At 49.9% G+C, this 26,315-nt stretch overlaps 1 long non-coding RNA gene and 1 pseudogene across 1 annotated transcript; one reads left to right on the top strand and one right to left on the bottom strand.

The window, feature by feature from the left end:
- The first annotated feature begins 14,246 nt into the window (after positions 1–14,246).
- LOC127305726 (uncharacterized) lies at positions 14,247–14,756 on the top strand. Its single transcript, XR_011746850.1, has 2 exons — positions 14,247–14,395; positions 14,490–14,756. It is a non-coding gene; the product is annotated as an uncharacterized lncRNA (long non-coding RNA).
- Positions 14,757–21,765: 7,009 nt separating this feature from the next.
- Positions 21,766–24,727, bottom strand: LOC139832173 (uncharacterized; annotated as a pseudogene).
- Positions 24,728–26,315: the final 1,588 nt, after the last annotated feature.

The following is a 26,315-nucleotide window of genomic DNA, read 5'->3' as shown; positions in this document are numbered from 1 at the left end:
CCTCCTTCCCCCCAAAACAGCGGGACGGCGGGTCTACCCCCGTTGATTTCTCCGCGCGAGGGTGCACAATGTACTTTTTCATTCTCTTAGGTTTGTTAGGGTAGGTTTTAGGTCCAGTTGCAAGTTTTGGTTGCATTTCGGTGCTCCGGGGGTCATTCCCCCCTAAAAACGGCTGTCTGTGGGCCCCGGATGGTCTACCCCCTAGATTTCTCCGCGCGAGGTTCCACCAATATACCTTTTCATAGGTTTAGGTTTGTTTAGTCCATGGACATATGGAAAACCATGTGTGGCACCCTTTGGCACAGTCTAGCCCCCGATATACCCGCGGCGCGACACTTCACCGTACACGTCCAGGAATCTGTTAAGTGTTATCGCCCGAAGGTGAGGGATGTCAGACCGGGGATCCATGCCATGCACCATTTGGTGAATTACACCTAGCATCACACTTTGACACATATCATAGGTCCACATGCAAGGTTTGGTGGGGTTCCGGTGCTCCGGCGGTCGTTCTCCCCCTCCTCCCCCCAAAACAGCGGAACGCGTGCCCCGGCGGGTCTACCCCCCTAGATTTCTCCGCGCGAGGGTGCACCAATGTAACTTTTCATTCTTTTAGGTTTGTTTAGTACATATACACATGGAGAACCAAAGATTGGGACCCTTTGGCACATATACCAGCAGCTAGAGCCATTATCACACGATCGTCGGTGCTCCGGTCTATCGGTTAGGGTTAGGTGTAGGGTTAGGGCTAGGGTTTAGGGGCTAGGGCTAGGGTTTAGGTTAAAGGGTAAGTATTTATGGTTAGGTATAGGTTTAGGGTTTAGGGTTAGGGTTTATGATGCATGGTTCTGCAGCTCCGGCGTCGTGGTTTAGGGATTTAGAGGGGTTTAGGGCTCGAAGCCTCCCGCTTTAGGGTTTAGGGTTTAGGGGAGCTACTTTTGCACCATTAGACCTTGCAACACACTTTGACACATATCATAGGTCCACATGCAAGGTTTGGTGGGGTTCCGGTGCTCCGCGGTCGTTATCCCCCTCCTCCCCCAAAACAGCGAACGCGTGCCCGGCGGGTCTACCCCCCTAGATTTCTCCGCGCGAGGGTGCACCAATGTAACTTTTCATTATTTTAGGTTTGTTTAGTACATATACACATGGAGAACCAAAGATTGGGACCCTTTGGCACATATACCAGCAGCTAGAGCCATTATCACACGATCGACGGTGTGCTGGTCTCATCGGTTAGGGTTAGGTGTAGGGTTAGGGCTAGGGTTTAGGTTAAAGGGTAAGTATTTATGGTTAGGTTTAGGTTTAGGGTTTAGGGTTAGGGTTAGGGTTTATGATGCATGGTTCTGCAGCTCCGGCGTCGTGGTTTAGGGATTTAGAGGGGTTTAGGGCTCGAAGCCTCCCCAGTTTAGGGTTTAGGGTTTAGGGGAGCTACTTTTGCACCATTAGACCTTGCACCACACTTTGAAACATATCATAGGTCCACATGCAAGGTTTGGTGGGGTTCCGGTGCTCCGGCGGTCGTTATCCCCCTCCTCCCCCCAAAACAGCGGAACGCGTGCCCCGGCGGGTCTACCCCCCTAGATTTCTCCGCGCGAGGGTGCACCAATGTAACTTTTCATTGGTTTAGGTTTGTTTAGTCCATGGACAAATGGAAAACCATGTGTGGCACCCTTTTGCACAGCCTAGCCCCGATATACCCATGGCGGGACACTTCAGCGTACACGTCCAGAATGCATAAGTTTTATCGCCCGAAGGTGAGGAATGTCAGACCGGGGATCCATGCCATGCACCATTTTGTGAATCACACCTAGCATCACACTTTGACACATATCATAGGTCCACATGCAAGGTTTGGTGGGGTTCCGGTGCTCCGGCGGTCGTTATCCCCCTCCTCCCCCCAAAACAATGAACGTGTGCCCGGCGGGTCTACCCCCCTAGATTTCTCCGCGCGAGGGTGCACCAATGTAACTTTTCATTCTTTTAGGTTTGTTTAGTACATATACACATGGAGAACCAAAGATTGGGACCCTTTCGCACATATACCAGCAGCTAGAGCCATTATCACACGATCGACGGTGTGCCTGGTCTACTGGTTAGGGTTAGGTGTAGGGTTAGGGCTAGGGTTTAGGGGCTAGGGCTAGGGTTTAGGTTAAAGGGTAAGTATTTATGGTTAGGTTTAGGTTTAGGGTTTAGGGTTAGGGTTTATGATGCATGGTTCTGCAGCTCCGGCGTCGTGGTTTAGGGATTTAGAGGGGTTTAGGGCTCGAAGCCTCCCCAGTTTAGGGTTTAGGGTTTAGGGGAGCTACTTTTGCACCATTAGACCTTGCACCACACTTTGAAACATATCATAGGTCCACATGCAAGGTTTGGTGGGGTTCCGGTGCTCCGGCGGTCGTTATCCCCTCCTCCCCCAAAACAGCCGAACGCGTGCACCTGCGGGTCTACCCCCCTAGATTTCTCCGCGCGAGGGTGCACCAATGTAACTTTTCATAGGTTTAGGTTTGTTTAGTCCATGGACATATGGAAAACCATGTGTGGCACCCTTTGGCACAGTCTAGCCCCCGATATACCCGCGGCGGGACACTTCAGCGTACTCGTCCGTGAATCATAAGTGTTATCGCCCGAAGGTGAGGAATGTCAGACCGGGGATCCATGCCATGCACCATTTTGTGAATCACACCTTGCATCACACTTTGACACATAGAATAGGTCCACATGCAAGGTTTGGTGGGGTTCCGGTGCTCGGCGGTCGTTATCCCCCTCCTCCCCAAAACAGTGAACGTGTGCCCAGCCGGTCTACCCCTAGATTTCTCCGCGCGAGGGTGCACCAATGTAACTTTTCATTCCTTTATGTTTGTTTAGTACATATACACATGGAGAACCAAAGATTGGGACCCTTTGGCACATATACCAGCAGCTAGAGCCATTATCACACGATCGACGGTGTGCCTGGTCTACGGGTTAGGGTTAGGTGTAGGGTTAGGGCTAGGGTTTAGGGGCTAGGGCTAGGGTTTAGGTTAAAGGGTAAGTATTTATGGTTAGGTAGAGGTTTCGGGGTTAGGGTTAGGGTTAGGGTTTATGATGCATGGTTCTGCAGACTCCGGCGTCGTGGTTTAGGGATTTAGAGGGGTTTAGGGCTCGAAGCCTCCCGCTTAGGGTTTAGGGTTTAGGGGAGCTACTTTTGCACCATTAGACCTTGCACCACACTTTGAAACATATCATAGGTCCACATGCAAGGTTTGGTGGGGTTCCGGTGCTCCGGCGGTCGTTATCCCCCTCCTCCCCCAAAACAGCGGAACGCGTGCCCCGGCGGGTCTACCCCCCTAGATTTCTCCGCGCGAGGGTGCACCAATGTAACTTTTCATAGGTTTAGGTTTGTTTAGTCCATGGACATATGGAAAACCATGTGTGGCACCCTTTGGCACAGTCTAGCCCCCGATATACCCGCGGCGGGACACTTCAGCGTACACGTCCAGGGAATACATTAAGTGTTATCGCCCGAAGGTGAGGAATGTCAGACCGGGGATCCATGCCATGCACCATTTTGTGAATCACACCTAGCATCACACTTTGACACATATCATAGGTCCACATGCAAGGTTTGGTGGGGTTCCGGTGCTCCGGCGGTCGTTATCCCCCTCCTCCCCCAAAACAATGGAACGTGTGCCCCGGCGGGTCTACCCCCCTAGATTTCTCCGCGCGAGGGTGCACCAATGTAACTTTTCATTCTTTTAGGTTTGTTTAGTACATATACACATGGAGAACCAAAGATTGGGACCCTTTCGCACATATACCAGCAGCTAGAGCCATTATCACACGATCGACGGTGTGCCTGGTCTACTGGTTAGGGTTAGGTGTAGGGTTAGGGCTAGGGTTTAGGGGCTAGGGCTAGGGTTTAGGTTAAAGGGTAAGTATTTATGGTTAGGTTTAGGTTTAGGGTTTAGGGTTAGGGTTTATGATGCATGGTTCTGCAGCTCCGGCGTCGTGGTTTAGGGATTTAGAGGGGTTTAGGGCTCGAAGCCTCCCCAGTTTAGGGTTTAGGGTTTAGGGGAGCTACTTTTGCACCATTACACCTAGCATCACACTTTGACACATATCATAGGTCCACATGCAAGTTTTGGTGGGGTTCCGGTGCTCCGGCGGTCGTTATCCCCCTCCTCCCCCCAAAACAGCGGAACGTGTGCCCCGGCGGGTCTACCCCCCTAGATTTCTCCGCGCGAGGGTGCACCAATGTAACTTTTCATTCCTTTAGGTTATGATTTAGGGTTAGGGTAAGGTTTAGGGTTAAGGGTTATGGTTAGGGATTTCGGGTTGATCTGCAACTCCCGCGTTAGCAATCGAAGTTGCGTCTACCCCCCTTGATTTTTCCGCGTGAGGTGAACCGGATTGAATCACATATTTATTGAAAAGCATGGGACATATATTATTACATAATACACATTTTGAAAAAACAAGTTTAATATAATTTTTAAATAAAACTTAATGTTATCGATAATTAAAATGGTAAAAATAAAAAATTCTTTGCCGTGCGTAAGCCCACGGCAAAGAACTCTGCCGCACGGCAAAGGGTCCTTTGCCGTGCGCTTCTCCCTTTGCCGTGCGCCATTATACTTTTTGTTTTTGTTTTTCTAACTATTTTATTTCATCTACTACTTATATTTATTTTGTTAATTAGTTTTTCTTTTTGATGACTATTTATTACACTATGTGAAATACAAAATTAGTCTCCATGCTCATCCCCCACATATATCAGGGTTCCGGTGCTCCGGCGGCCGTCCCCCTCCTTCCCCCCCAAAACAGCGGGACGGCGGGTCTACCCCCTAGATTTCTCCGCGCGAGGGTGCACCAATGTAACTTTTCATAGGTTTAGGTTTGTTTAGTCCATGGACATATGGAAAACCATGTGTGGCACCCTTTGGCACAGTCTAGCCCCCGATATACCCGCGGCGGGACACTTCAGCGTACACGTCCAGGAATCTGTTAAGTGTTATCGCCCGAAGGTGAGGAATGTCAGACCGGGGATCCATGCCATGCACCATTTTGTGAATCACACCTAGCATCACACTTTGACACATATCATAGGTCCACATGCAAGGTTTGGTGGGGTTCCGGTGCTCCGGCGGTCGTTATCCCCCTCCTCCCCCCAAAACAGCGGAACGTGTGCCCCGGCGGGTCTACCCCCCTAGATTTCTCCGCGCGAGGGTGCACCAATGTAACTTTTCATTCTTTTAGGTTTGTTTAGTACATATACACATGGAGAACCAAAGATTGGGACCCTTTCGCACATATACCAGCAGCTAGAGCCATTATCACACGATCGACGGTGTGCCTGGTCTACTGGTTAGGGTTAGGTGTAGGGTTAGGGCTAGGGTTTAGGGGCTAGGGCTAGGGTTTAGGTTAAAGGGTAAGTATTTATGGTTAGGTTTAGGTTTAGGGTTTAGGGTTAGGGTTTATGATGCATGGTTCTGCAGCTCCGGCGTCGTGGTTTAGGGATTTAGAGGGGTTTAGGGCTCGAAGCCTCCCCAGTTTAGGGTTTAGGGTTTAGGGGAGCTACTTTTGCACCATTAGACCTTGCACCACACTTTGAAACATATCATAGGTCCACATGCAAGGTTTGGTGGGGTTCCGGTGCTCCGGCGGTCGTTATCCCCCTCCTCCCCCCAAACAAATGGGAACGCGTGCCTGGCGGGTCTACCCCCCTAGATTTCTCCGCGCGAGGGTGCACCAATGTAACTTTTCATAGGTTTAGGTTTGTTTAGTCCATGGACATATGGAAAACCATGTGTGGCACCCTTTGGCACAGTCTAGCCCCCGATATACCCGCGGCGGGACACTTCAGCGTACACGTCCAGGAATCTGTTAAGTGTTATCGCCCGAAGGTGAGGAATGTCAGACCGGGGATCCATGCCATGCACCATTTTGTGAATCACACCTTGCATCACACTTTGACACATAGAATAGGTCCACATGCAAGGTTTGGTGGGGTTCCGGTGCTCCGGCGGTCGTTATCCCCCTCCTCCCCCCAAAACAGCGGAACGTGTGCCCCGGCGGGTCTACCCCCCTAGATTTCTCCGCGCGAGGGTGCACCAATGTAACTTTTCATTCTTTTAGGTTTGTTTAGTACATATACACATGGAGAACCAAAGATTGGGACCCTTTCGCACATATACCAGCAGCTAGAGCCATTATCACACGATCGACGGTGTGCCTGGTCTACTGGTTAGGGTTAGGTGTAGGGTTAGGGCTAGGGTTTAGGGGCTAGGGCTAGGGTTTAGGTTAAAGGGTAAGTATTTATGGTTAGGTATAGGTTTAGGGTTTAGGGTTAGGGTTAGGGTTTATGATGCATGGTTCTGCAGCTCCGGCGTCGTGGTTTAGGGATTTAGAGGGGTTTAGGGCTCGAAGCCTCCCCAGTTTAGGGTTTAGGGTTTAGGGGAGCTACTTTTGCACCATTACACCTAGCATCACACTTTGACACATATCATAGGTCCACATGCAAGTTTTGGTGGGGTTCCGTGCCCTGGCGCACGGCAAAGCCTTTGCCGCACGGCAAAGGGCATCGCGCGCACGGCAAAGACCGTTTGCACGGCAAAGAGGCAATAATTAACCACATCTCGTCCCGACCACAGCCTCCACCTCCACACGCGCGCTAGCCACCTCTCTGCATCTCCTCCAACGCCGCCGCCGCCGCCCACGCTCACCTCCGCCGCCGTCCGCTGCCCCGCCCACGCCTCACCTCTCTCCCCACCCTCCCGAGCCCCACCCGCGCCGCCGGAGTCGCCCACGCCGCCACCGCCGCGGGCCCCTCCCTCGGCTGCTGCTGCCGCGCGCCCCGGGTGCTCTCGGCGGCTCGCGCGCCGGCCAGTTGCTGCTCGCCCGCCGGCCTGCTGCTGGTGCTGCTCGCCCGCCCCGGCCCCTGCCCTCCTCCTCCACCTCGGGCAGCTGCTGCTCGCGCGCCGGCCTTGTGCTGGTGCTGCTCGCCCGCCCCGGCCCCGGCCCCTGCCCTCCTCCTCCACCTCGGCCGGCTGCCCCCTCCTCCACCTCGGGCCCTGCCCTCCTCCTCCACCTCGGCCGGCTGCCCCCCTCCTCCACCTCGGCCCCTGCAAAATCGACAGGTTAGTTGTAGCATCTCCCTTTTTATTGCTACTGGACATGTACATCGTTGTAAGGACAGAGAATGAGAGAAGCGCATCAATCATCTTGGATCGGCTTTTGTTCAAAATTTGTTTGGAAATGATGAACTGCAAAATCAACCGGAGGGAGTAGCTCTTTAGGTTAGTTGTAGTTGTAACGGGTATTGTCCTAGTTATTTGTAAGAGAATGAGAGAAGCGCATCAATCATCTTGGAGCGCCGCTTGATTATCCAGCCGTTGCGAAGCACGGGTATTGTCCTAGTTATTTGTAATGATGTAGTGCTAGAAATTATTTGTAATCGACCGGAGGGAGTAGCTCTTTAGGTTAGTTGTAGTTGTAATTATTTGTTGGTAGTGATGTAGTGCTAGAAATTATTTGTAGGTTAGCTATGTAGGTAGTTAAAATAAATATGCATGCTAATTGTTGTAGTTTTTCTCATTATGCAGACGATGTTTCGAGGTGGACACAGGGGCCTGTGTTGTCGTGGTGCTTGATGAGCGTTGCTTAGAGGGACCTTTTTTCCGGAGTGGATTTTGCCGGAGGGTTGTTGATCTTCTTCGCCGGCTGTCGATCACGCTTCGAGGGTGAGAATCCGTTCGCCTCTCTTGTACCTAGGTTTTTTTTTGTGTCTAGATCACCAAGTCTGTCGCGATACCTAGGCGTCTCTTCCCGACCGTAAGGGTTACGCGGATAAATATGCATTAGTGGTCTCGCATATTATGAACCGTAACTCTTACGGCATTTATCGGGACAGCCGGCGGATGCGTAGTTGGGTACGTTCTCCGTGCTCTACCCCGATCCGAGACAGGATTTCGGTAGCGCCTCCCCCTTGTTCTCCGGATGCACACCCCTCTCGGCTTTTTGCCGAGACGTGTATCGGGAGAGCAGCGGGGAGGTGCTGCCGAAATTCTGTCTCGGATCGGGGTAGAGCTGGGAGAACGTACTCAATCTACGGATCCGGCGGCTGCTAGGAGCCCACCTAGTAGAGTTTCAGGTTGATGCACGCGTAAAATAAATAAATATATGATGCATTTATTTCCTATTTGATATATAAATGCTATGTTCGTCTGTTTTGTTGCTGATTAGAGGATGGATAATCGTGGCTGGACGTACGATGGCAGAATCAGTCAGTGGAACTATACTGATGAATGGGGAGAAAAGACCGAGCAGTTTGTGGATAGGGCGTTTGCCATCCCTAGCAGACCTATAAGTGTTTGGTGCCCTTGTAGTAAGTGCGCTAACCGAAAGGCACAGGACAAGGAAACTATGAGTATGCACCTGATCAAGTTTGGGTTCACACCGTCCTACAGGATTTGGACTTACCATGGAGAAAAGGCAAAGAAACGTGCTAGGAAGGAGGTGCGGCAGATTCAACCTAGGGGGGAATATGACACTGGTTTTGGTAGGTGCTTAGAAAACTTGGCTAATGGTAATGTGCCTGAAAGCTCTCATGTAGAGGTGGAGACACCTCAGGATGCGGAGACAAGTGAGGACCCGGAGGAAAACACAAAGGAGTACTATGAGGCTCTGTTTGCTTCGCAGAAACCCCTACATGAAAATACAGAGGTTACCCAACTAGATGCCATCGCTCGCCTTATGGCCTTGAAGTGCCATAGGAACTTGTGCAGAGATGGGTTCGATGAACTTCTGGTCATCGTAGGCAGCCTTCTGCCGAAAGGGCACCTCTTGCCGCAAAACTTCTACTATTCGACCAAATTGCTCAGTGACCTTAAGATGTCATCTCAGCAGATACACGCTTGTCCAAAGGGATGCATGCTATTCAGAGAGGAGCACGCTGACACAAATTATTGCATCAAATGCAATTCCTCTAGGTACTTTGAGGTAGACCGCAATGGTGATGGTCAGAAGAGGCAGACCACGGTTGCCAAGAATATCCTCCGCTATCTTCCAGCTTCTACCGAGGATCCAGCGGCTCTTCATGACCGAGGATACTGCCCAGCAGATGAGGTGGGCCGTGGAAGGAAACAGATACACCGACAAGATGATACATCCGTCGGATGGTACTGCATGGAAGAACTTTGTGAAGAAATTTCCATTGAAAGCAGGTGACCCGAGGAGCGTAGCGATTGCGATATCAACCGATGGGTTCAATCCATATGGTATGTCGGCTGCAAGATACGATTGTTGGCCGTTGTTTGTTATTCCCATGAACCTCCCCCGCGGCGTCGCATGAGATCGAGAGAACATGTTTGTGTCGATGATAATCCCAGGGCCCAAATACCCGGGCAAGAACATGAATGTGTACTGGAACCGCTGGTGGATGACTTGGTTCGTGGCTGGGAAGGTCGCGGGATCCGAACATATGACGCATCAAAGAAGGAGTACTTCGATATGTATGTGTGGTACCACACGTCCTGCATGACCTGCCGGCACGTGCTTTGTTCTCGCGGGTGGTGTACACATGGGAAGTGGCCTTGCCCACGCAAGTGCATGTGCCGTGACTTTCTTCTGGCTAAACAAGGGAGGCAAGTATTCATGCTTTGATGAAGCTCGACAGTTCCTTGAGCGGAGGCATGCATACAGGAGTGATGTAAAGAGTTTCAAGAAAGGCCGTGTTGTCCGTGGCCCGAAGCCAATTCCGAAGACCGGAACGGAAATCAAGGCCGAGTTAGATGCTCTTCAGCCTAGCCCAGATGGGAAAGGATTCTTAGGATATGGGGAGACACACCAATGGACTCACAAGCCGTGCTTATGGAAGCTCCCTTACTTTGAGTTTCTCGAGCTCCCGCATAACATTGATGTAATGCACACCGAGAAGAATATCAGTGAAGCCATTTGGAGCACGATTGTGGACACTGAGAAGACGAAGGATAACATAAAGGCTCGAATTGATCAAGAAAGGTGGTGTGATAGGCCGGAGTTGAACATGCAGCCACCTAATGGTGCCAAAAAAACTTGGACTAAGCCACACGCTCCGTTCTGCCTCACAAAGGCCCAAAAAAGGGAGGTCTTCCAATGGATGAAGGACTCCTTGTTTTTCCCCGATGGGTTCGCAGCCAACTGGATGAGGGGCCTGAACATTGAAACGCTGCGAGTACAAGGACTGAAGAGTCATGACTACCACATATGGCTTGAGCGGATAATGCCGGTGATGATTCGAGGCTATGTCCCTGAGAAGACTTGGCGAGTGCTAGCGAGGTTGAGTTTTTTCTTCCGCCAGATTTGTGCTAGGGAGTTAGACACTAAAGTGATTGAGAAGCTGGATGAAGAGGCACCCGTGTTGCTTTGCGATCAGGAGAAGATCTTTCCTCCAGGGTTTTTTAATCCGATGCAACACATGATCCTGCACCTCGCGGAGGAGTGCTTAAAGGGGGCCCGAATTGGGGCCGTTGGCAGTTTGGTCCCGAGAGAGAAACACAAAAGCTTCGTCAAATGACTGGCAATAAATGCAAGATCGAAGCATCCATAGCCGAGGCAGTCCTGAACGTGGAGGTGGCAAACTTCACCACTAAGCACTATGATCCCAACATTCCCACAAAGCACAACCCGGTCCTCCGTTTAAATGCCGCCAACAATGAAGAAGTACCCAAGCTTAGCATCTTCGTGGGGCTTGGTGGCAAGTCAAGTGGCTCGAAGCCGTACGTAACGGACCTACCCGAGCGGACCTTGATCCACTCGTATGTCTTAAACACCATGGTCGAAGTGAAGCCGTACATCGAGTAAGTGCGAACCATTTAATTATTCGCAAACGTTCACTCGTATGTTCGTGGCTAACTCTTCCTCTTTTCATCGGTATAGGAAATTCAAGGCTATACATTGGAAGAATACCCACAGGGAGCCTACCGGAAGAATCCAAGCAAATTTTCGATAAGGGAGGCGGTTTCGGTTTCAGTAGCTGGTTTTGTAATTTGGTACTATTCTATCCAAATTAGCTAGCACTTCCTACATTTATCGGTCATTTCTCGTTCTAAACTTCTTGTGCTAAACTTGTAGGCAAGAACTGACAAAGAGATGAAGTCAGAGCTAAGAAAAATTGCTAGGGGCTTTGACCATTCCGTAGAAGCGTTCAACTCCTATGACGTGAACGGGTATCGCTTCCAGACCCATCAATACACAACAAGCCGGCCCAACGCGAAGACAATAAATAGTGGGGTGGTATGTCAAGGTGATGATGGGCTCCATTACTATGGAAGAGTCGAGGGTATATACGAGCTGAATTACGGGTTTCACAAAGGGCTAAATCCCGTCGTCTTCAAATGCCATTGGTTTGACCCACGTCGGGTGAGACGGGATCCTGAAATTGGGTTGGTCGAAGTTGAAAGGAACTCCATTTATAAGGGAGAGGATGTGTACATCTTGGCAACCCAGGCCTTTCAAGTATTCTATCTCCCATACGCGTGCAGAAACCCGACAAAACGTCTACATGGATGGGATGTTGTGATGACGGTGCCTTCACGCAATAGGCCGCCCCCGCCAAACAAGGACGATTACCGCCGCGTAGACCCCACAGCAAGGAGTGTCGAGTTTTATCAGGAAGAAGGGCTCCCCGGCCATTTCACAATCGGCTTGCCGACTATCGATGACATGGTCGTAGACGATGAACAAGAAGATGCGGGCATGGATGGAGACAATGCAGAAGATGAAGGCGAGGATGTCTGTGCCCCGGAAGACCTGAGTTTGCTCGAGGCGTTCAAAGCAGGGATTGACCTCGATGCAGATGGACCACCTCCAGGTTTCATTGATGATTATTGGTTCGCCGAGCCTGATGACGATGAGGAGACACGCGGTCCAATCACGGATGGCGACACTGTGCTACTGATCTATGTAGTATTAATTGTGAGGCTAGCCTATTTGTAATAACTCCGTGTAATAGAGATTGTCTAGCTAGGTTATTTGTAAGAACTCCGTGCTATATTTGAGAGAACTCTATGGTAGCTATTTGTTGCTTCCACTAATTAATTAATGTTCATCCTTTTGCATTATTTGTTGCTTTCATTAATGTTCATCTACTTATATTTCTGTTGCTTTCACTAATATTTATCTCTTTACAATATTGCGTACTAATAAACCACTCTCTTCATTTGTGTTTGCAGGTGATTGAAGCATGCCGCCACAAAAAAGGGGTGGCGGTCTTAAAAAGAAGCTCAAGGACTTGGTAGGTGTAGGGACTTCGAGGCGGGGCCCACCACCAACCCCCCCCCCAAGCCCCCCTCCTGTCGCGCCCACAGCGCGGCCTCGAAGGAAGAATGCGACGCGGGTACGCACTCCTAGCCCTAGCCCCCCTCCCGCACCCCATGATGATGACGAGGAGGAGGAGGTGGGTGGGGAGGACCAGGAGGAGGAGGTGGGTGGGGAGGACCAGGAGGAGGAGGGGGGTGGGGAGGACCAGGAGGAGGAGGGGGACGAGGAGGACCTCTCGGAGGATGAGGGGTTGGGGAACTTAGTGTTCGATCCTGATCCAAGCCTAGAGTGGTGTGAGCCGGAGGATTACCGACGTTCCAGCCTTTGGAGAGGCCGAGGCCACGTGATAGGAAGCCATATCGGCGTGGGATAACACAGCTCCTCGCCGAGAAGCTGGCGCTACAGTGCACGTTGTTCTTGTGCCCTATGGAAGGAGGTACATGTTATTTTTTGGCATTTCGTTATCGCAATTTTGTCATTATCAAAATTATTATCACATACATATTGATGTTGTCGTTTCATGGTGCAGCTCGTTCCAGCTTTGAAGACCCGACGCAGAGACCGCCACGTGGGTACTCGAACATCCTTGGGGGCCTACTTAGGTGGTATTTCCCTGGGATAGTCAACTTCCCTACTGGTGGCTGCGACGTATCTTGGAGGTGGGCGCACTACAGCCTCGCGGAAGATCCTCTTGGCCGCGGCACCGCGGCGGATATGGTTGTTGCCAAATTACGGGTACGTGACTTTTGACTTCTTACCATTCATACACTCTCCTTGGTTCACAATAATTGCACTAATGCCCCTTGTTTTACCTATGTGCATGGTTGCGTAAATACTTCAAGAGGGCCGAGGGCAAGGAGAATGCGTGCGATGATGTCCTACACCAGCTTGCAAGGAAGAGGGTGATCGGCATGCACTACGAGGCACGTATTCAATGCGTCCGCGATCGGCACGCCGACCGCTTCGTCCACATGAGTAAGGAGGACGCTCGCGACACGCTCATGCAGCCGTGGCAAGTACTTGCAGGTATTTGCATTTATGTGTTATTGATTTCTTTATCGCCATGTAGTTTATTTTACCATAATGGGTTTATCTTGTGCATGTAGAACCCTCCTCAAGACGTCGGCAACGACGATAGGTGCTTTCGTGCGATGGTCATGTGGTGGACATGCCCCCGGTACCTCAAGAAGCACGAGGAGGGCAAGGCGAAGCGGGCAGAGATGCGAGGTGGATCGCATATCCAAGGCAGCATCCCCATCTCTCTTCACCTGCAGAAGGAGGTGAGCAAATTAATGGTTCCTTCATTCTTTGAATTCATGTTATATATTTGTTAACTCCGCAAGGGTGTGTCACTTCACTCAATTACATGTTCTCTTTGCAGGAAGTCGGGACAGAGCGAAGCCTAACGTCTTTGCCGTGCTAAAGAAGATGAAGCAAAGGAAGACGCACGATCCCGAGACGGGGTCCTTGTGGGTTAACCCGCAATCCGAGACCCGGTGCACGGCGTATGTCTCCAAGTTCAAGCAGAAGCACGGCGAGGACGCCAATCCAGAGGCCGAGGACTTTGACCCTGAGGTCGCGGTGCTTGCGGGAGAAGGCTTGAAGCATGGCCGCCTATGGTTTGGTGACGGGTGCGTCGACCCAGCGAGGGTTCCCTCTCTCCGCCGCATCCGTCGTGGTCGTAAGAGCGGCCAGCTCGAGGTAGAGCCCCGGCCACGGGCTTCGGATCTAGCTGTCGAGCGGTTACGGGTATGTTCTTCCTCGGGTCTCTACATTTCCTTTACATGCTTTCCATTGAAATGTTAATGACATCGCGGCAACACAACGTAGGAGGAGATGGCAGCGAAGGAGCAGGCGGCCCAGAGCAAAGGGCGCAGATGGAGCAGCAGATTCGCAGCATCAGCAGCAGACACAGATGATGCAGCAGATGCAACAGAAAGAAGCAGATGATGCAGCGAAGCAGTACAGATGAGCTGGCTCATGAGCCAGACGGCTCTGTCTTCTCCACCGGGGAGTCTTCCTCCTCCACCTTACTCCATGTGGATGCCGCCACCGCCCACTCAGACCCCGGGGACACCTATCACCGTCAACAACATGAACATCATCCGGAGCATGAACCTCGGTGAGTCCTCCTACGCTTGTGCCCAACCCGCTACTTGTGCTTGTTCAAGTGTTCAATATGCAAATGCATGTTCATTCCATCAACCTTCTTATAGATTTTATGTCACAAGGCAATGACAATGAGGCCGGCGGAAGTGGAGGAGGACAAGGTTGATGGCATGGTCTTCGTGCACTTTGTCGGATTGTATGCTTGTAATGGATTGTAATATTGGACATTGCACTATGGACTCTATGTAACTTGTGTGGATGGACTATGGACTCTATGTAATGCATGAATATGTGTGTTTGATGTATTTGTGGTGTTCCCGTAGTGTTTGGTGATGTTATGTTGAAGATTATATGAGTATATGCTTTATTGTCAATTGCTATATTTGAAATGCAGGGAATAAGCAAAAAACAGCAAAAAAAGTAAAAAAAAAGGGCCCTTTGCCGTGCGTGTGCACACGGCAAAGGACATTTGGTCACTTTGCCGTGTGCACACGCACGGCAAAGGGGCCACGTGGCGGCAGCCTGTAGACCTGGGAGGTCCTGGGGGGTGTGCTGCAAAGCACTTTGCCGTGCGAGGCGGCGCACGGCAAAGCGTGCGCACGGCACAGAGCAGCCGCACGGCAACGTATGCGCGCACGGCAAAGTGTTGGCCGCACGGCAACGTACGCGCGCACGGCAAAGCATCCAGCGCACGGCAACGCAGTGCCGCACGGCACAGACTTTGGCGCACGGCAGAGAACTGAGCGCACGGCAGAGGGCTTTGCCGTGCAAAACGAGCACGCGCACGGCAACGTTGGCTTTGCCGTCGCTACCTTTGCCGGGCAAACTTTACCGTGCGCACGCGCACGGCAAAGCCTTTGCCGTGCGTATAGATGTCTTTGCCGTGCAAAGTGGCGCACGGCAACGCCCTGTTCTCCCGTAGTGATTTTATTTATGCTCAAATAGTTGCTGAGAGGAAGACATGTGCTTTAGATATACTGTGTGTCAAAATCAGGTCCCCAACCGGACTCACTCCACAAAAACACATGCTTTTGTTTGAGAAGAGTGCGTGCAAAATATAAAATATAGATCCATTGGTCCAACTGACCCAACCCTTTGCAACTTTCTTGTATATAAATTAGAACCAGTAACCTTATATGGTTTCACTCCACTCTCCTCCACCCCACATCTACCCAGTCTCTAGACCACGAATCTTCTGCGTGGCGGAGCTAGATTTTGTCTGGAGATCTTCCTCGCTATAATGTGCATGAACACCCGTGCGACACGTTGGCTGTGGAGCCGCGCCGATTCACGCATTTGTTGGCCGGACCTGCTCATCCTTGACCTCCACCGTGGCTACAACGACATGACACTGCGCCCTTGCCCTAACGTGGGTTCACGTTGTTAGCTATTGCATGCTTACCTTTTATTTATAGATCTAATCGCTAGTGTTTTTGGTGGCAAGATCGGATTATATAGTAACTTAGATCTATATTTTATTCATGCAATTAGATTCGTTATTTATAGCTCCAAACGATGGTGTTTATTGCAGTACTAATGTGTTAGTTATAACTACATTATTGTATTACGTTGACATGATATGTTACCATGTACTGATGTCTATGTATTAATATGTTAATTAGATGTACAAAATGTGTTTACATTTGTATTTACGTCATATCTCAAGCTAGCATTTTATATTCCTAACTAGTGTTGATGTACAAATGTGTTTATATTGCTACTTTTGTGTTTCACATATTTAAATCTATGTAGCATTTTCTAATAGGGATATTATTTTGGCAACACTGCATAAAGAAGAGTTGATTACTGATATTATGTCACGGTCTTAGCATCATCTAAGAACAAATAGATAAAAAAGTAACCAAGAGGAAAGGTAGTGCGACTTCCACTCCACTTGGCACTTGATACGGCCTCCACATACCCTTGATACAAGAGTAAGTCTAATAATTTCGTGGCATTTGTTTTTATCCTCACATGCTATTCTATATTTTTTGTTTTATTCTCACACGATAAATGTTTTGCTCATTTTTCCAGGATTCTGCTTAGGGTGTCTAATATGGCTGTTGTAAGGTACCAAGTGCCTCTCTTTCCTATAACACGACATGATCATGAGGGCTGACGTGTGGTTAGGGAACCACACATCCAAGATCCTTTCCAATGCACTAGAATGAAACATGTGGACAAAGTTTAAGGAAGCTTATAAACCAGAGTCTTGGGAAGACCGTGGCACATCTTTCTGGAGGAACCTGTCTAGGAGTTAAAGATGTAACCAAGAATGACTCATTTATGTAGCTAGCAATCGAATGTATGTCCTAATGCATGTATGCATGTGTTGTATCAAATTATGATTAAATATAATGAAGTTGATATTGTAATTTGATGAAATGTTGCATGTGTTACTGGTACAACTTGGTATGTAGGTTGTGAGAAAACGTTTGCGCTAATTCTAGTAATGCACGCCATTAACTTAAATTCAGTGCCTACGATTGTTAGGAACACACGAGAGAGAAAAACTAAAGTGTGTGCGAAGGTCCGCCGCCAACCTAAACGGACATAAATGAACCTAATGGGTCGTCGTTTTGGATCCGCCCGCTGGAGATGCGCTGAAAAGAAAGAGATCTCTATCTACGCAGACAACACTGTCCTTTTCTTCAGACCTGTGTGACTGATTTGGAGACCATGGCGTCGATCCTTGATCTCTTTGCAAGTGCATCTGGCCTAAAAGTGATCATGCAGAAGAGCCACGCAACCTGCATTCGCTGCGATGATGACACGGCGCAAGGAGTGGCTAATTTCTTCAGGAAAGATTTCCATGTCATGTACCTTGGCTTGCCCCTCCCCACTGGCTGCCTTCGCCGAGCCGATGTATGGCCACTTATCGACAAGTACTCAGGCAAGATGAAGGGATGGAAACCAAGGTTTCTGAGAATTCGTGGCCGCCTTACGTTGACCCTGTGAGTGCTCATCTCCCTCCCTCTCCATCTCCTCTCGGTATTGCCTCTACCCAAATGGGCGTTGGATATCATCAACCATCGATGCAGAGGCTTCGTGTGGAAAGGGGAGGAGGAGGTGAATGGAGGCCACTGCCTCCTCCCTTGGTCCAGGGTATGCCAGCCCACAGAGAACGGCGGCCTTGGCGTGCTTAATCTGAAGCTCTTCGGCACCGCACTTCGTTGCCGCTGGCCCTGGCTGCGATGGGCCTCGGAACCACGTCCATGGGCGCTGATTCCGGCTGAGGATGACCTGGAAGCGTTGGCCATCTTCAGAGCTGCAACTTTCATTCACATTGGCAATGAGACAAGGGCGTTGTTCTAGGCTGACGCATGGCTCCCTAGAGGAAAATCAGTGCAGGATGTGGTCCCTATTCTGCACTCCTTCATCAAGAAATCAAACATCATTGTGGCAGCAGCACTGCAAAACAATCGTTGGGTTAGAGACATAATAGGGGGTCTCTCTTCGCCGTCGCTTGCTCAGTATTTGCAGCTCTGGGATTTATTAGAGAGCACCACCTTAACTATCGGCCAACAAGATGAGGTGGTTTGGCGGCCCTCGTACGATGGTGCTTTCTCCGTCAACTCGGCCTACAAGCTCTTCTTCATCGCGAACATGCAATTCGCTTGTGCAAAACCTATTTGGAAGTCCAAGGCCCCCATGAGATGCAGGTTCTTCATGTGGTTAGTGGTGCACAAGCGCTGCCTCACAGCAGACAATCTTGCTTGCAGAGGGTGGCCACATAATACCTTCTACCCGTTGTGCACTATGGCTAATGAAAACTGCACCCATCTCTTTTTTGCACTGCCGTTTCTCCAAGCAAGTCTGGGAGCATGTTCGTGTTTACTTTACTAGATCAACTAGAGTAGCATCCGTGCGGGTAGACACTATATCTATATGTATACTGCAAGATCGGAGAGAGATCGAGAGGGGTATGGGAGACAAACCTTCTCCCTTCGAGGAGGAGCTCGAGCCGTTGTCCATGGGGACGGCGCGAGTGGCGTGAGCGTGCGGTGGCGGCGGTGGCAGAGCTTCCCGTGAGCACTGCGCTAGCCCTAGATCGGTAGGGAATGTTGGTGGGGTGACTGGCGGCGCGGTGAACCTCGTACCGTGTGCCCCGGCCCCCACCTCTTTATATAGCGCAGGTCACAGGGGCCCACCAACCATATGAGGGTTGGACGCCCCCGATCAGGGCGCGAACGAGGTCAAGGACTTGTTACCGATCCGTTGGAATCGGTGACGTGGAGATCATCCTAACATTCTCCCCCTTGATCTCAACTTTTCTTTTAACTTTATACTTTCACTTTATTCGTTTCATATTGGATTAGTTCATAGGGCATGTTTCATCGTCACAGCTCTATTGCCGATAGAATCAGACAGCCACAATGCACTTCTCTGTTTTGAAACAAATTCTTTTACTTTTGGGCCTCTTATGATCCAGGATAGGTAAGACTTTCCCTTAAACCCATGCCGGCTACGTGCTCCTTGAACACGCTGGGTTGTAAGCCTTTCGTTAGCGGATCCGCAAGCATATCTTTTGTCCTTATATGCTCGAGACTTATTGTTTGATCCTGGACCTTGCGTTTCACAACATAATACTTAACCTCAATCGGTTTCGTAGCATTACTCGACTTGTTGTTGTGAGCATAAAATACTGCAGGCTCATTGTCGCAGTACATCTTTAGTGGTTTGTCAATACAATCTACCACTTTCAAGTCGGGTATGAATTTCTTTAACCATAATGCCTGCCCCGTGGCTTCATAACATGCTATAAATTCTGCATACATCGTGGATGATGCAACTATGGTCTGTTTGGAGCTTCTCCACGAAATAGCTCCCCCTGCGAGGGTGAATACATATCCAGATGTGGATTTTCTATCATCTTTATCCCCCGCAAAATCTGCATCTGAATATCCTCTTATTTCTAGGGAATCAGATCTTCTGTATGTTAGCATGTAACTCTTTGTGCCTTTCACATAACGCAATGCCTTCTTTACCATTTTCTAGTGTTCGAAACCTGGATTTTCTTGATATCTACCGAGTACTCCGGTGATAAATGCTAAGTCAGGGCGAGTGCACACTTGTGCATACTGTAGGCTTCCAATAGCCGAAGCATATGGAACCGCTTTCATTTGATCGAGCTCGTATTGATTTTGGGGACTTTGATGGTTCCCAAAACTGTCGCCCTTGACTATAGGGGCAGGTGTGGCACTGCACTTGTGCATATTATACTTACTTAGAATCTTTTCTAAATAAGCCTTTTGCGATAGTCCTAATACTCCATTGTTTCTATCTCGGTGAATTTCTATGCCCAAAACATATGACGCTTCACCAAGATCTTTCATATCAAAATTTGAGGACAAGAACTTCTTTGTCTCTTGCCGTAGACTAACATCACCTTGGCAAGCAGAATATCATCCACATACAAGATTAGGAAAATATATTTCCCACTTTTAAACTTTGCATAAACGCAATTGTCCTCAATATTTTCTTTAAATCCAAATCTCTTAATTGTTTCATTAAACTTTAGATACCACTGTCTGGAGGCTTGCTTTAATCCATAAATGGATTTCTTTAGGCGGCATCCCATTTCTTCCTTGCCTTCCATGATAAAACCCTTGGGTTGTTTCATGTAGACATTTTCTTCTAAATCCCCGTTTAGAAATGCCGTCTTTACATCCATTTGATGCAACTCTAAATCAAAATGTGCAACTAGTGCCATGATGATCCTGAAGGAATCCTTACATGAGACCGGAGAAAATGTCTCATTGTAATCTATCCCTTCTCTTTGTGTAAATCCTTTTGCCACAAGTCGTGCTTTGTACTTTTCGACATTCCCATTGGAGTCATATTTTATTTTGTAGACCCATTTGCAGCCCACTGTTTTGGCTCCTTTAGGAATATTCTCTAAGTCCCAAACATTGTTGGTACTCATCGATCTCATTTCGTCTTCCATGGCCTCCACCCACTTTGATGAATCTGGGCTTCTCATGGCTTCTTCATATGAAGTGGGATCACCTTCCATATGAACTCTTTCTGTGTTGTAAACTTTGTAATCAGTCGAAATGGCTGATTTTCTAGCTCTTGTAGACCTTCTAGGGGCCACATTCTCTTGAGCATTCTGTTCCTCAACTTGTGGCTCAGCTTCTGGAGGTGGCTGTTGTTGCTCCCTTTCATGCTCAACAAATGGTTCATTCGTCTCCTGACGGACAGGTTCCGAATTTTCACTCATCGTTGTCATGGGTGGAGTCACAACAGGCGCTTGCACCACAATCGCAGGGATCGTCGGTACAGGTGCACATGGTAGCGCAAAAAATGGCTCCTGAGTCATCGGATTGGGTGCATGCACCCTCTTCTCCTCAAGATCAATTTTCCGAGCTACCATGCTCCCCCTCATCATTTCGTCCTCTAAGAAGACAGCATGTCTCGTTTCCACAAACTTTGTATATTTGTCTGGACAGTAGAAACGATAACCTTTTGACTTTTCAGGATAGCCAATAAAATGGCAACTGACTGTTTTGGTATCTAACTTTGCGATATTTGGATTGAATACTTTGGCCTCAGCAGGGCTCCCCCACACTTTCAGGTGGTTTAGAGAAGGCACTCTCCCTGTCCATAGCTCATACGGCGTTTTGGGCACCGATTTGCTTGGTACTCTGTTTAGAATGTGAATAGCGGTTTTTAACGCCTCAATCCACAATCCCAATGGTAGGGTGGAATAGCTCATCATACTGCGCACCATATCCATAAGGGTACGGTTGCGCCTTTCAGCTACTCCATTCTGCTGAGGTTCGCCCGGCATCGAGTACTGGGCGACTATTCCAGTCTCCTGTAGGAACCTTGCAAAAGGTCCAGGGACTTGGCCATATGGAGTATGTCGACCGTAGTACTCCCCTCCACGATCAGACCTGACTATCTTTATTCTTTTATCATGCTGATTTTCAACTTCAGCTTTGAATATTTTGAATTTATCCAACGCTTCTGTTCTTTCTTTTATTGGATAAATATAACCATATCGGGAGTAATCATCCGTGAATGTTATGAACGAATCATAGCCATCCACACTTTTCACCGGAAATGGTCCACATATATCGGTGTGAATTATTTCTAGTGTTGCTGTGCTTCGATTTGCACCCTTTTTAATTTGCTTTACAAATTTTCCTTTAATGCAATCGATGCACTGTTCTATGTCTGAGAATTCTAATGGAGGAAGAATATCATTTTTAACGAGTCTTTCTATTCTCCCCCTCGAAATATGGCCTAGGCGACAGTGCCATAATTTCGATGATTCATCAGTTCTTTTTCTTTTCTTTCCTTCTGTTTCCGACGAGGATATTTGTTCATTCACTTTACACACAGACATTACTTTTTCACGCAAGGACAATAAATAAAGCTCATCATGGAGTATAGCAACCCCAACATAAGAATTATTACACCATATGGCACATTTGCCATGTCCAAAATAACATTGATAACTGTCTTTATCTAAGCGCGATACACTTATTAAATTTCTATGTATGGAAGGAACAAATAAGACATCTCTAAGCAGAATAGTCAAGCCATCAGCTAGCTCCAACAGGACGTCGCCAACAGCTTCAACTTCTGCTTGAATTCCATTCGCGACTTCAACGCATCCTTCGCCTCTTTTCGTAGTCCTCGTCGAATGGAATCCCTGTAAAGAATTTGCAACATGAACAGTTGCACCTGAATCAATCCACCAAGTAGATTTCGAAAACTGTGTATACAGGGATTCATTTACAAAGGAAACTAAATTGTTACCTTTCTTTGCCATTAGTTCTTTCAGAAAAGCAGGGCAGTCTTTCTTGTAGTGCCCAGTCTTCTGACAGTGGAGACACTGATCTTTGTTCACTGGCAATGGCCTGGGCTGGAACTTCTGCTGATGCTGCATTGGGGCTTTACCATATTGCTTTGAAGGAGAACCATTGTTGCTTGGTGTGAAGGGCCTTTTCTTGTTGTCCTTCACATAATTGATGGTACCTCCATTCTGTGCCTTGAGTCTATCCTCCTCTTGCACACACATGGCAATGGTCTTTTCAATGTCCCATTTCTCAGGACTCATGTTGTAATTGATGACAAAATTTTCAAACTGTTGTGGCAATGAAGCCATCACCAAGTGAACCAGAAGTGCAGGCTTCAGCTCCAGGTCAGCATCCATGGGCTTCAGCTTTGCAGCCATGTTGCTCATCCTGAGGATGTGCTCCCTGATGCCATGTGCACCTCCAGTATACTTTTCTGTCACCAGCTGTTTCAACAGCTGGGTTGCATATGTCTTTGAAGAACCAGTGAACTGGCTCTTTATCTTTTCTAGGTACTCCCCAGCGGAAGTACACTCTGTAATTGAGCCCACTATAGCGTTCTCAATTGTATTCTTTATGAAAGCCATGCACTTTTTGTTGGCTACCGCCACTTTCTGTTCTCTAGGGTGTAGGACATCTCCACAGGAGCATGGTCCCTTTTCTTTTTAGCCCATGCATCATCAGTATCCCCGTCAGCTCTGACGGGGTCAGCAGGCTTGATGGGCTGCGGTGTGTCAACCACCCAGTCCACCTCAGCACAGACGAAGGCGAAATCCACCTTCTTCCTCCATTCTGTGTAGTTATCCCCTCTAAGGGTGGGAACATCCTTGATGCAGCTCATCAAGTAGAACCCTCCTGAAAACCACAAAGAAGTGAGAACAGTACAATTGCAAATTATAATCCAACGTTGGTCCGAATTAAAACATGCAACTGTTAATGCAAATAAAACTATATCACCGTTGGGCAGAAATAGAGATAAATGCACATATCATTGCTATTTGCAGCGGAAACTGTGAACTTTAAACTTTAAACTTTGAACTTTTCAGAGGCATTTCCTTTACTTTTTAATTTCTGAACAAATATTTCGTTGGTCCTATTTATTCAGAAAAAACTAGACAAAATTTTGGCCAAAAATGACCCAAAACTGCCTAAAAATGCCTCTTTAATTAATAAAACTGTGCAAAACTGTAAAAAAACAGATCGTTATCAAGTTATCGCGCACGCGGCCCGCGGCCCACGCGGCCTGCTACGCACTGAGCGGCACGCAGCCGACGCGGCGCCCACGCTGCCGAGCGGCGCACAGGACGCGGCGCCGACGCTGGCTGCCAACGCGGCCCAAAACGCGGCCTGCTACGCGGCCTGCCGCGAGGCCTGCCCGCGGCCTGGCCGGCGGAGCTCACGCGGCCCGCACACGGCGCCGACGCGGCCCGCACACGTTGCCCACGCGGCGGCCCTCTCTGGCCGTCGGATCGAATCCGACGGTCGGCCATCCATTTCGGCTGGTATAAGGGGTGGCCCAAACGGCGCCCCCCAGAACCCTAACCCTAAATCGCCACTTTCCCCGTCCGCCCCTCTCTGGCCTGCTCGCTTGCGGCGGCGGAGAGAAAGAAAACCGCGAGCGCCCCTGGCCGGCGGCACGCCGGCGACGGCGAGCCCACCACGGCGGCAGCTCAGCGGGCTTCCTTTCTTCCCCTCCACGATCTGTGCTGTGCTCTCTGTACGCGGCCGCGGCCGAGATAGGCGTGGCGCCCCTCTGGTCCTTTTGCCGTCGCGTGCGCCCGGTGGGCGCACCGGCGTCAAACGGGTCAGTGGCGGCGCCCTTTGCCGGCTTTCGCCGGTGACTTTCGGCGAGCAAAAATGCCCCGGCCGGTGAGGAATTTCTTTTCTTTGCCCCCGGCTCGCAGAGCGAGTGAGAGTGGCCCTTCTTCCCGATGCCTCGGCTTGCCGATGCGCATCGAGATCGAGAGGGGCGGCGCGGCCTTGTGGTGGCACGAACTTTGCCGGCGAGAGGGACCTCGGCCGGTTGCACTTTACTTTGGGAGGATTGGGGTTTCTCTTCTTTCTTTTCTACCCGAAAAATAAACACGAGATCTACATCTAGAGTGGCTCTGATACCAATGTTTACTTTACTAGATCAACTAGAGTAGCATCCGTGCGGGTAGACACTATATCTATATGTATACTGCAAGATCGGAGAGAGATCGAGAGGGGTATGGGAGACAAACCTTCTCCCTTCGAGGAGGAGCTCGAGCCGTTGTCCATGGGGACGGCGCGAGTGGCGTGAGCGTGCGGTGGCGGCGGTGGCAGAGCTTCCCGTGAGCACTGCGCTAGCCCTAGATCGGTAGGGAATGTTGGTGGGGTGACTGGCGGCGCGGTGAACCTCGTACCGTGTGCCCCGGCCCCCACCTCTTTATATAGCGCAGGTCACAGGGGCCCACCAACCATATGAGGGTTGGACGCCCCCGATCAGGGCGCGAACGAGGTCAAGGACTTGTTACCGATCCGTTGGAATCGGTGACGTGGAGATCATCCTAACAGTTCGGACCTGGTCCAGGGCCAACTTCCCAATTTCTGACGATACTTTTGGCAGCACCGAGGAATGGTGGCTTATGGCAAGAAAGAGGGTGCCGAAGAACATACATCGCGACTTCGAAGCTGTGGCAGTTCTGGTGCATTGGAGGATCTGGAAGGAGCGGAATTCACGCATCTTCCAGTAGGAGTGTAGCATGGCTGACCGTGTGTTTGAGCTAATCATTGAGGATATTCATTCCTGGAAGGCTGCCGGCTGTATTTCTGAGTTTTAGGCTCCTGAGGTTTTCTTGCTGTTGATGTAGTTTGTGGCCTCTATCTATTCACGTAGAGTTCTGTTGGGACCAGGATAGGTCTTCTTTTGCTCGGCCATCTCGGCCGTCATTTGTCAAGCTATGGCTCTCTTGAAAAAAACTTTCTCTTCTACCTTAATGAAGTTCAGTCTAAGAGCATATGTCCAGCCGTTGGGTCTCCCCAGGCCGAAATCCGGCGCTATTTAGCGTCGGATGGATGTAAAATATGGTCTGGGAGGCCCATTTTTCCAGCGGCGAGTCCAAGATGGATGAAAAGTTTGAACAAATATAGGCAAATTCAGATAAAACCAGACGAAATACGTTCAAACATAGGCGAAATTTAGAGATATTTAACATATATAGGCGAGTTCGTACATATATAGGACGAATTCAAATATATTTTGAATTCGGCTAGAGGGAAACATAAACTAAAGCTAGAACATGGCGATCTACATGCCGAAATGGCGGTAGAACACCGTGTAGTCGCCGTCGTTGTCGTCGTCATCGCTGGAGTTGCCGGCGTCCTCAGGCGGCGGCGCCTGCTGGCTGCTCTGGCCGGCGTCTCCATACCAACGGATTGAACCCTGGCCAGGGTCGCCGTGTGGCCGATACAGATCGTCGTCGCTGCTCTCCTCGAGCTTGATGAGCGGCACGGGGGCGCTGGCTCCTTCTTGACGACCCTCGGCATCGTAGGTGGAGGAGCCGACCCGCCTGACCTCGACGCTGACCTAGACGATGAGGACGACGGTGCCATCCGTCGTGGCATCCACGAGCTCCCGTGCCGGCGCAACACGGTAGGCGCCACCGGCGGCGGCATCCCCAGTATGGGGGAGTTGCCGCCCTCGATGTGCGCAAGCACTTTCTCGAGGGTGCGGCCAGGCCCGCTACACCATTGGCGGCGGCCGGCAGCGTTATTTCGCGCGGGGGAAGGGGGAGGGCCGTCGTAGGCGGCGAGTTCACGCTCGTACCTTTGCCGGAAGAACTCCGTCCAGGCCTCGTAATTGTCGGGGAAGAACCTCTCCTCTACGCGTTGTTCATCGCTGAGGGAGACGAGCACCGCGTCGATCTCCGCCTCGAGGGCGGCACGTACGATTGGCGGCGGCGGGATCGGGACACCCCCCAGCCTCCGGGCGCGCGGAAGTCCGGCGGCGCAGGGTAGCCCACCGCGTGCAGCAGCCTCCCCTTCCATTGGTGGAGAGAACGACTGCCGAAGCCATTTTTCGCTGCGTCGTCGCCGAAGTTCGCCATTGTTCGCTCGATGAGTTTAGGGAGAGAGGTGGTAAATAGGGAGACGGGGTGGTGA

Source organism: Lolium perenne, chromosome 6, assembly GCF_019359855.2.
Source record: "Lolium perenne isolate Kyuss_39 chromosome 6, Kyuss_2.0, whole genome shotgun sequence".
NCBI classification, from domain to species: Eukaryota; Viridiplantae; Streptophyta; class Magnoliopsida; order Poales; family Poaceae; genus Lolium; species Lolium perenne.
This window is presented reverse-complemented; position numbering and strand designations above follow the sequence as displayed.